Source organism: Chaetura pelagica, unplaced genomic scaffold (genome assembly GCF_000747805.2).
Source record: "Chaetura pelagica isolate M959 unplaced genomic scaffold, ChaPel_1.0 scaffold116, whole genome shotgun sequence".
Lineage (NCBI taxonomy): Eukaryota > Metazoa > Chordata > Aves > Apodiformes > Apodidae > Chaetura > Chaetura pelagica.
In genome coordinates, this window is record NW_009953655.1 from 324,123 (window position 1) to 335,091 (window position 10,969).

Here is a 10,969-nt window from a genome sequence, read left to right on the forward strand (position 1 = left end):
ATTACTCCTCTGGGCTCACAGAAAGCAAAGAAAATTCAACACATGGCAATAGAAACAGAAATGTTTGGGAATGTTGGGTTGGCTGGAGGTCAATGGCCACTGTTCAACATCTCTGGTAAGCAAAAATCCCTCTCCTCCCAAAGCAAAGCCATAAACTTGGATTTCAAGGTATTGGTTAGTCAAGTTAATGGTTGGACTCAATGATCTTACAGGTCTTTTCCAACCAAAATGATTCTATGATTCTCTGGTCTCCCTGGGACTCATCCTGCAGCTCAGCAGTTGTAGCACTGCTGCCCAGTTCTAAGTTACACATATTATGCCCAGAGAGAGTTAACTCTGACTCTGTATTGGGTACAAACAGTTTTGGGAAAGCATGCACTAAAGCAATCAACAGCTTGTACATCTATTCAGTTTCCCAGATCTTCCCACCACCTGAAGAAGAAGCCTTCTCAAACATGGAGCAGAGCTAATAAGCACCTTCCCCTTCTACAACAGCTTTACATCTTCTACATCAGCCTGGCAGAGTTTGTGCCCGGCAGCTGCAGCATCACTGCAATCCTCTAATTCACCTCTTTGCTATGTCTGCAGCAGCCTAGCCTCTCTCACAACAAGTTGCCATCCTGTTGCTCACACTAATGAATACTTTTCATCATGGTTCTCTGAGTTGCCTTGAATATAACCCTGTACCAGAGGTGCTCTTGGAGGCTGCAATTCTTTCAGTCATGGTCTCACTAGCCTCTTCCTTTTCACTTTTTAATCACTGCATATCTGGTTTACTTCAAGCAAAACTGCTGTGAAGTGAGGGTTTTCTCAACAGCATGGTCCTTTCTTATCACTTCACAGAGGGCTGAATCACTAGTTCTGATTTGCTAAGGTGGCACTCCAAATGGGCTGTATTTTGAGCACATCGCCTATGAAGACAGGCTGAGAGAGTTGCGGTGTTCAGCCTGGAGATGAGAAGGCTCCAGGGAGACCTTAGAGCACCTTCCAGCATCTGAAGGGGCTACAGGAAAGCTGGGGAAGGGCTTTTTACAAGGGCTTGCTGTGAGAGGGCAAGGGGTAATGGATCAAAACTGGGGAGAGTTAGATGAGACATTAGGAGGAAATTCTTCACTATGAGGGTGGTGAGACACTGACACAGGTTGCCCAGGGAAGCTGTGGCTGCCCCATCCCTGTTAGTGTTGAAGGGCAGACTGGATGGGGCTTGGAGCAACCTGGTCTAGTGGGAGGTGCCCCTGCCCATGCAAGGGGGTTGGATCTTTATGATCTTTAAGGTCCCTTCCAACCCATTCTAGGATTCTGTGATTCTATGATTTTGTGTGGCCAAGCATGGGCATGAGCAAACAGGCTTGTCATGACTTAGCTGTAAAATATGAATGTGTCTCATTTAAATGTATGCATGGGGCAACTTACACAGCAATGGATGGAGGTCGAGTCAAGGGATTGCTTGAGAGAACTTGACCCATACAAGTCCATGGGACCTGACAGGCTGCATCCATAGAGCTGAGAACTGGCTGCTGTCCTCGCAATGCCAGCAGCAGATCTCTGTGATCTTTGAAAGGTCATGGATATTGGTGGCAGACCCCAAACTGGAAAAGTGCAAATTCAAGACACATTTTCAAAAAAGGCCAAAAGTTCAACCTGAAGAGGACAGGTGGGACAGTCTCACTTTGGACCCTGGGAAAATCGTGGAGCATGTCATCCTGGAGCACTTTTCTGGGCACATTTCTGGGCACCTGAATGAGAAAATTACATGGAAGAGGCTTGGATTTAACAAGTGTAAATCATGTCTGATGAACATGATTCCCTCCAGTGATAAAATGACTGGATTTGTGGATGAGGGGAGAGCAGTGTATGCCACTTACTTTGACTTTAGTAAACTCTCAACAGCATCTCCAACAATATTCTTGTATCCAAGTTAGGATGTTATGGTCTGGAGGGGTGGGCAATGGGATGGGTAAACACCTGGTTGGATGATCAAGCTCAGAGGAATTAATGGGATGGGCTCCTCCTGGAAGCTGCTAAGAAGTGCAGAACTGCAGGGGTCTATCCTGGGATCTGTCCTGTTTAACATCTTTGTCCATGATCTGGAACATGTGACAGGGTGCACTCTCATCCAGCCTGCAGGGGACACCAGTCCCTATACTTGTGGGCAGGGCTGCCATCCAGAAGGATCTACACAGGCTGGAGGAATGGGGTGACAGAAACCATACGAAATTCAGAAAGGACATATGTAAAGCCCTGGACTGGGGAAAGAACTGGCAATGGCACAGGTTGGGGAATGACTAGGTGGGGAGCAGCTCTGCTGAGAAGGACCTGGGGTCTTGGTAGCCAACAGGTTGCACAAGAGCCAGCAGTGTGACCTGGAAGCAAAGAAGGCCAAAAAGCATCCTGGGCAATATTAACAGGATCAAAGGCAGTGGATCAATTGCACCCCTCAACATAGCACTTTTGAGATCTGGAAGGGCTACCAACATGGCTAAAGCACATGCCCCATGAGGAGAGACTGAGGAAAACGGAAACTTGTCCAGCCTGGAGAAAAGATTCATAGGAGGTCTGACAGCAGCCAACCAGTACCAGTGAGGAGATCTTTGAGAGGATAGAGCCTGGCTCCTCACTGGGGTCCATGGTGGGAGGATGAAGAGACAACAAGCATTGGCTGAAACATGAGAAGTTCTGACTAGGCTTAAGGAAAAACTTTTTTACTGTGATAACACCCAGTGGAGCAGGTTGCCCAGGGAAGCTGTGCAAACTCCATTCTTGCAGATTTTCAAGCCCTCACTGGATAACATCTTGAGCAACCTGGTCTGACCTCTGAGCTGACCCTGCTTTGAGAAGGAGGTGGGAGAAGACCTCCTGAGGTCCATTCTAAGCTGAATGGCTGAATGATCCTAATGTACATAATTTAATTTGGTCTGCAGAGTAGCTTATCTAAAAAATGTAGACAAGGTGACTTGAAAGTTTGCTTAACTGATAAAAAGTGGCACAAAAAGAGCGTGGTCTGTGGTGTGTACACACTTCACATTGAACAACTCTTCTCTTTAGGTCCCAGCTTCAGAGACATGCCAAAGGTTACAGCAGATATTCTAAGTAAACAGGATGACCAAAACTACAGTGTTGGAGTTTAAACCAGGAGGTGATAAGTGCTTGTACTTCACTCTGAAATCTCTTAATCTGCCTCAACAAAGCTCAGGAAAAAATGGCAAGTTGTATCAGTGATTTTTATTGGGTTTTAAAAGATAACTGCTAATGGACATGCTTGGGAAGTAGGAATGTTCTTGAATATGAAATGCAAAAAATGTCCTAAGTCCAAAAGCAAGCTTATTAAACAAATATACAGACTTGCTCCTTTGGCTTGGTGTTATAGATTGATTCAGTTTACATTTTAACAGGGACATTTCCAGGAAGGGCTGGGGCAAAGGAAAAAGAAGAGAAAGAAAGTAGACAGAAAAACCTTCCTTTTGGCTCAGGCTGATGTGATTGGATTTAATATTCCTGGGAGTGGCAGCCCACAGTCTTGTGGCTGAGGAATGTCTCCTCGCCAGCTGAGCCACAGAGAAAGAGCTTATAACAACCTCCCAGAGCTGTTTGTCACAGTGGGCTGGATGCTGTTCTCCTCTCAGACTGCTTCACTCCACGTGCTCTTCTCTCTTAGGTTTCTTAGAAAAACCCTTAGACATCTACAGCCTCGTTAAATGCTTTAAGGTTACACTTGCTCTCCAGTCCTAATGCTTTGTGGCATTGGGTAATTGCTTAATTGAGCATTTATGAAGCATTAATATATTTTTCTCTGCAAATGCATTATTAATAATATACATTGCAATCTCTGCCGTTAAGGCTTTGTACAATTATTAATAGTCCTTAAAACAATCTGAACTGAACAACTGGAACATGAAAATATTTTATTCTAGGAAAGAAACTCAGAAGTGCACAGGCTGTATCTGGTCTATCATAATTATAAATTACATTTTTATTTGATCCTTCTTTACTCCAGTATTCCTGAGCCTGTCTGCACCAGTTAAAATGGGAAGTCTGAATATTTTTACCCTGTTTCCCCTTAATTAACAATGCCAGCTTAGATATTTGAGAATAACAAACTGCTTTGTATCCACCCATTTTGACCACTGACTTTTCTGCCATGTGACAGTTTACTTTTCTCTGTTTACTGTTTTTAATGCTTCTGGGAAAGACACATTAAAGACTTTCAATGAGTTTGTTTTTTTTTTTTCAAAAGAGTAAGCATGCAAAAATACTTAAACATAATACTAAGGTACACAAATGGTAAAGAAATTAATGCAAAGACAAAAAGGAGGGGCAGAAACCCTACCCTGTTATCTAATGACCTGAAATGGTTTGGGGAGACTAAAACAGGTGGGTTGAGGAGTAAAATTTTTAGGTTGACTATCTTAAAAAAATCTTAAGTACATAAAACCCAGTACCAGGCTGGATAAAAGCTCCATCTTAGCCCAGCAGTTTCTGGCAGCAGCTGATAGTATTTGAGTAGGAAGAGAGAAATAACAGAATCACAGAATCATAGAATTGCTGGAGTTGGAAGGTACCTCTAGAGATCATCTAGTCCAACTCTCCCACTGAAGTAGGATAACCTAGAGCACTTTACACAGGACTATATCCAGTCTCGAATATGTCCAGAGATGGAGACTTCACAACATCCCTGGGCAGCCTGTTCCAGGGCTCTGTCACCCTCACTGTAAAGAAGTTTTTCCTCATATTTAAATGGAACTTCCTGCATTCCAACTTGTACCCATTGCCCCTCGTTCTGACACTGGGAACTCCACTGGGAATAGGGCAAACACATTCTGTATTTCCCCAAAATACCACCCTAGTTCCAGCAGCCTGGAAGTCAGGAAGACACCAAGAGTCTTTGATGATTTTTCAACTGCTTTTTAGGGCTGTGCAAAGTTTTGGTATCCACAATAACCTGAAGCAAAGATTTCTTATAATTATAAACTGTATGAAGCATTATCTCCCTTTTTTTGCTCTGAGCCTTCCAAGTTCTACTTTGATTTTATGTACCTCATCTCTCATGTCTAAGTATCAATCTTGATTGCTCTTCCTTACTTGGACCACTGCAGATTTTATACAGACTATTATTCTCCCTCCGTTGCAGACTGAAGAGACCAAATCAAGTGAGCCACGTCCCATTTGGAAGTCCCTCTACTATTTCTGCTAATTCCATTATTTAAAAAAAATATATATTTTCTGTTTCAACCATATTCATTCTGAGTTGGGGATACAAGAACTGCACAAGGAATTCAAGATGCAGGTGCAACAGGGATTTATACAATGGCATAATTATTCTTTCTGTTTTGGTCTCTATTTCTTCCCTAATAAATGTTAACAATAACCCTAACAGTTCTGAGTTTTCATTTTGATCACTGCTGAGTCCTGTGCTGATCTTTTCACAGAACCACTTCCCACTACCCCAAGGCCTTTTTCCTCAATGGTAAAAGTCAATTCAAAGCTCCCCAGTATAGATATAAATTTAGGATTTTTTTTTCCTCATACATTATCCTTTAATATTCGTCTGATTTTAATTTCATCTAAGTCTATAATGTCACTGAGTCCATAAATAACATGCAGTCATTCCCAGTCTTTCTCAGCTAGCCCTACCTTGAGTAGCTTAGTATCATCAACACATATTGCAGATCATTATTCACCTCCATTTCTGTCAGTTATTTGTCCATGCTTCAAATCAATTAGCAGTCTGGTGTTCTACTTTCTTTGGGGAGGAATCTTACTGAGTGCTTTTGGAAGTAACTATATATGGCTAGTTGAACATTCCTGGACCATGAGCTTGTTGTCTTCTTCAAAGAAAGCTGATAGATTTGTGAGACACTAACTTGCTTTGCCAAAAGCCATAATGACTTCTCCCAGTGTAACATCTCCATGTGCCCACTAAATCCTTTATTTTCTTTAGCATAATGTATATTTATTTTTCTAGTAAGAATTCCAGGTTTCTGGGTCTACAGCTTCAAAAATCTCCTCTGAAATCCTTTCAAAAATCTGGTGCCACATCAGCAACTTTCCAGTTTCCCAGAATGCCAAGGTAGTTTTAAGTGAGAAATTAGAGACAGCAGTTAGTACCTGAACTGCTTCATCTCTGAGCTGCTTGAAAACTCTTGGTTGGACACCACCATCTGGTCTCAGCAGTTGGCTACTCCTCATTTTGTTAACATGTTCCTTCATTTTTTTATACTGACACTTTATTATGAAACAAGTTTTCCCAATCACTCCCCTTCAAGAAGCTTCCCAGTATTGGAGTTTACCCAAGTTCATCCATGCCATTCACAAATCCAAAAATTAATTATCCTTTTCTTTTATGGCTGTATCTTCTCCAGATCTTCCTTCTGCATCTCAAACAATCTTCTTGCCTTACAGAGCAGTTAAACTCGGAAGGCTCCTTGATTTGTTCCAGGAAAGACTTATTTTATTTGTAGCATTTGCAAGTTGACTCTGAATCTTCTTTTTCTTCTCCTTGTCACACTTTTGTATTCAACCCAGCAGAGATTACAGCCTTGTCCTAATATGGATACAGCTTTTGCTTGTTGAGGGAAGCCTTCATCTAGTAATGTCACTTAGCATGCTTTTAATTCACACAGCCTTTTTTTCTGGAAATGCTCTTTTTCTGGTGCATTAGTTCTGGCTCCAGAGCAGCAGCTTTAAACAGTCTCCATGCAACATGGGAAGACTCAACTCTTTCAGATGTTCCTTTTAGGCTCTTTTTAATGAAAGGTTTGTCTTGGATTATATTATTCTGCTCTTTTGAAAAGAAAGCAGAATACTGCTGAGTTTCTTTTTCTTGGTGCTACAAGGGTGTTGAATCCCAGGACATTGCAATTACTGCTGCAGCATGGTTCTTTGTCAATAATACGATGACACTGTTGAGGACCAATCCAGGGATTTCTTTTCCTCTTCTCATTTCCCAGCTAGCACTCGCAGACAGTTTCTGAACAGTTGGATACAGCATCACCCCCTCCTGTGACATTTACCCAACCTATGTTTGAATTACTGAAGTCACTTATGATTATGTTTCCTGCCCTGTGGATTCTCTGATCTTCCCCCCTTGGCAGCAGACTGGTAATGCAGTCCTAGTAGTGCATTTTTCTTACATATTTCTGGAACTTCAACTCACTGAGACTATCTTATTTATTGACAGAATTAATTAGTAATCAGAAGATCCTCTAAGCTTTCTTTAAAACATAACATCACTCATCCCCTGCCATGCCTCGTCCTGCCTTTGTATTTACATCACAACAGTATAATACATAACAAATTTGATCATTCCCTTTTCCTACTAGCTTTCAAAACCTGAGGCTATCCTCCCACTGAGATTAATAACACTGTGGCTTGTGACTCAGTTGGAAAGAAGATGTGCAGGTCATGGCTCCACATGCTGTTCATGGCAAGGGAGCATGTGCATACTGCATAACTGTTTGGATAATTGGTCCTCTGTCAGCAGAATTGAGGTGTGTGGATTTCTACAGTGGAGTCCTGTCTCCACTACTTTGTCCTTAACTCCTTCTGGAATCTATTTTGATTTCTTTGTGCTGGCACTAAGGATCTTTCATTACCACCAGCAGCAGAAATCTTCTTCCAGGTAGAAGAAGGGGATTGGACATGAAGATGATAAACATCCATGTGGTTTTGCCTTTGTCCTCCATGCATATTGGGCAAGTTCCACTTATACAGATGACTAATGTTATTACATAAGATGTTCTAGGTTTACCATTTATGTCTAACCACAGATGAAACATCACTTTTTAAACTTACTGTGGAAAACCAAACAACTAGTTACAGAAGCACTCTGTTGAGAAAATGCTTCTCTTATGAACTACAGTGGGACAATCTAAGCATTTCTTTTCTAGCACAACAGCAGTGTCACTATTCTGTAATTCATTAATCAATCAGGATAAACATTAAAGCATAACAAAGCTTAATAAAACCATTAGAGCCTTGCCACAGAAATAATTACAAAGAGTGGTAATAAGAGAGAGCCATTTACTTAAATGGAGAATTCTTTTTAAAGTTATGATTTACCTTGCCCCACCCATCAGAGTAGGACAGCTGGAACACGGCAAGCAGCAAAGTTCATGATTCAGACTCATTCCTAGAAGGCAGAATTGGTGACTGAACCTGACAGCATTTTGCTTGTAGGCACCTAATAATGCTCAGAGCTGAGAGCAAATTTATGGAAATAGGTAGACACAAGGTCACAATTGAAATCCTAATACAGGTGGGGTAAGAAGGCAATGTTAAAAAATCAACTTAGAAAATATCAGGTGAACACAAATCTAAAACCAGACCCATAGAAATAATTTTCTTTTAGCAGCTGGTGCCTATGCCAAGGGGATGGTGCTCACAGGCTTGCTTAAAGAAAGATGTAGAGGATAAACGTGTCACGAGGCTTTCAGAAGCATTCTGGTGACTAACTCCCACTGGCTCAGCAAAGTGCCCAGATGTACTGAAAAACCCTTCCATTCATGACTACATGGTGAACCATCTAAATGTCTCTGAGGAGCACTAAGTCTCTAACCACACATCTGAGATGATGAGAGCTGGTGTAATATTGGAGGAGGTAGTGCCCACCTGCCCATCCCGCACCGCCCAGCAGTGTGAGCGATGCGTGCGCTGCGCTGTGTGCCTCTTGTGCCCAAACCCCAGGCTGACCAGCCACCTCCTCCCCTCACCGTCTTTCAGAGCCCACATCACACAGCAGCAGCAGGAGCTGGGGGCAGCACCCTCCACACCTGGGCTCACTCCCAAATCCAAACATACTTACTGCCACAGGGCATTACACTACCACTGTCAAAGTTGCTGCCATAGTGACATCCTTTCAGCAGCAAATATAGCAGTTGAAAATTGATCTGAACCTACTCCTAGTACTTTTGCTCTCTGGTGGAAGTAAACAACATGTTCTGAAATGCTTTCTGCTATTTATCTTTTTTTTTTTTTTCCTTAGAGACACCATTTTTTCTCTTTACAATGATGTTGTGTTTTGTTTTTTTTTCCCTCAGATTTATTAAGGTTTTATTTCTGATGCACTGAGATCACTCCTGCATATTTTTAAAGAAATTACTATAATGCATCTTTGTTGCAGCTGCCCTTCTTTAAAGCTGCTTGCAAAGCCTGGCTGTTTCCCAGCCAAAGCCCCATGTGTCAGGCCCTGTGACACCCTTGTGCATGCCTGGATGTACAGTCGGGGTCTTTATTTACATCTTCTGGCTTAATCCAAAACTCCAAACAAATGAGTACTTGCTTGCAATTATGGAGGACTAGCATTAAGAGCTAATCCTAAACAAAACTTCTGTCGTCAGTCATGCCAACAGGTGAAAGAATGGAGAAGGAAATATTTTGTTTCTGATGTTTCTGTTTTCTCTTGAATTCCACCCTGACTGTAAATCAAACCATCAAACAGCCAACAGAACACAAAGGTGATGTGTCATCCATTGTAGAGACGGAGACATGATTTGGCAAGAAACATGAAGAAAAGACCAAGATACAGATACAAAGCACGTCTGCACTTACCTTGTATAAAATGTGAAAGCATCTAGACCATCTTGCTTCAGGACATGAGCTCATCCACTCCTTGCAGGAAGGGAACATATATCTCCATCACAAAGCAGCGGTTGTTTTCAGATCTCCTGGTGTGTTCTCCTCATAGGGGTGTGATGTAGACCCCTACCACATCACCCCTTTTTAATTTGAAAGACACCATGGGGCAGTTTTAGTCGAGCTTATCCAAGAGCAGGCATATCCCCCTGGCTCTCTAGCACAGGCACTGCAGCATGTGAAGCACTGCTCGTGTATCAGCAGTCACCAATGCCTGTAACTGCTCTTTTTGTTTCGTAACTACCATCTAGGTTAGGGAGCAATTTTTAGATACCATAGCAATAAGCTAGATATTATAAATAAATAAATAAATCCCTAGCTAGCACAATCTGTAATGACTTCATCTGTTTTCTTGCTTAATCAGCTCTCTCCCACAGCCAGTGCCCAGGCCTTCCAGCTCTGCTCCAGTGATTTTTTTCAGTGGTTCAGCTTCTTACTTCTAGGCCCATGCTCAGGCAGGTCTGTACTGTCGTTTCTCCTCTCTTGCAAGTCAAGCAGCCATTTTCATGAATCTACCACTAAATCACACATTTGTTTTAATACGTATTGTGGTGGCACTGGGCAAGTCTTGTCAGAGGAATGTTTCCTAAAAGAGCTCCAGAGAGGCCTGAGAACCCCCATGCACCAAAGCTCCCGTCTAAAGCACAATATGATGGCGGTGAGACACTGGGACGGGTTGTCCAGAGAAGCTGTGGATGTCGCATCCCGGGAAGTGTTCAAGACGGGGCTTTGAGTGACCTGGTGCAGTGGGAAGTGTCCCAGCCTTGTCCATGGGGTTGGAACTAGATCATCTTTAATCACAGAATCACACAGAATCACCAAGGCTGCAAAAGACCTTTTAAGATCATCAAGTCCAGCCTATGACCAACACCACCACAGTGGCCACACCATGGCACTAAGTGCCACATCCAGCCTTTCCCTGAACACATCCAGGGACGGTGCCTCCACCGCTTCCCTGGGAAGTCCATCCCAACGTTGACTCTCTCCTCCCAGCCTGGTGTCACCTGCGAACCGGCCGAGGGTGGCCTCAATCCCCACATCCAGGTCACCACCACCTCTCCAGCTGCATTTTGACCTTTCAGCGAAATTCCCTGCGTTTGCTGCCTCTCCCGTGGCTCCCAGAGGGCTGGGGAGGCAGCTCGAGGTGTCCTGATCCAGAAGGCAGCCAGTATCCAGGCGGGTGGAGGGATAAAGAGCCTGGAGGGGAAACACGGAGGTTTATTCCAACAAAAACCACTCTGGTTTCTTGGATCCTCTGAATAAAAGCAGCTGCAGTGGCGTGATTTTGGGGTTTTCGAGAGGGAAAAGGGCGAAGGCGCTGAGGTGGATGCGCTGAGGG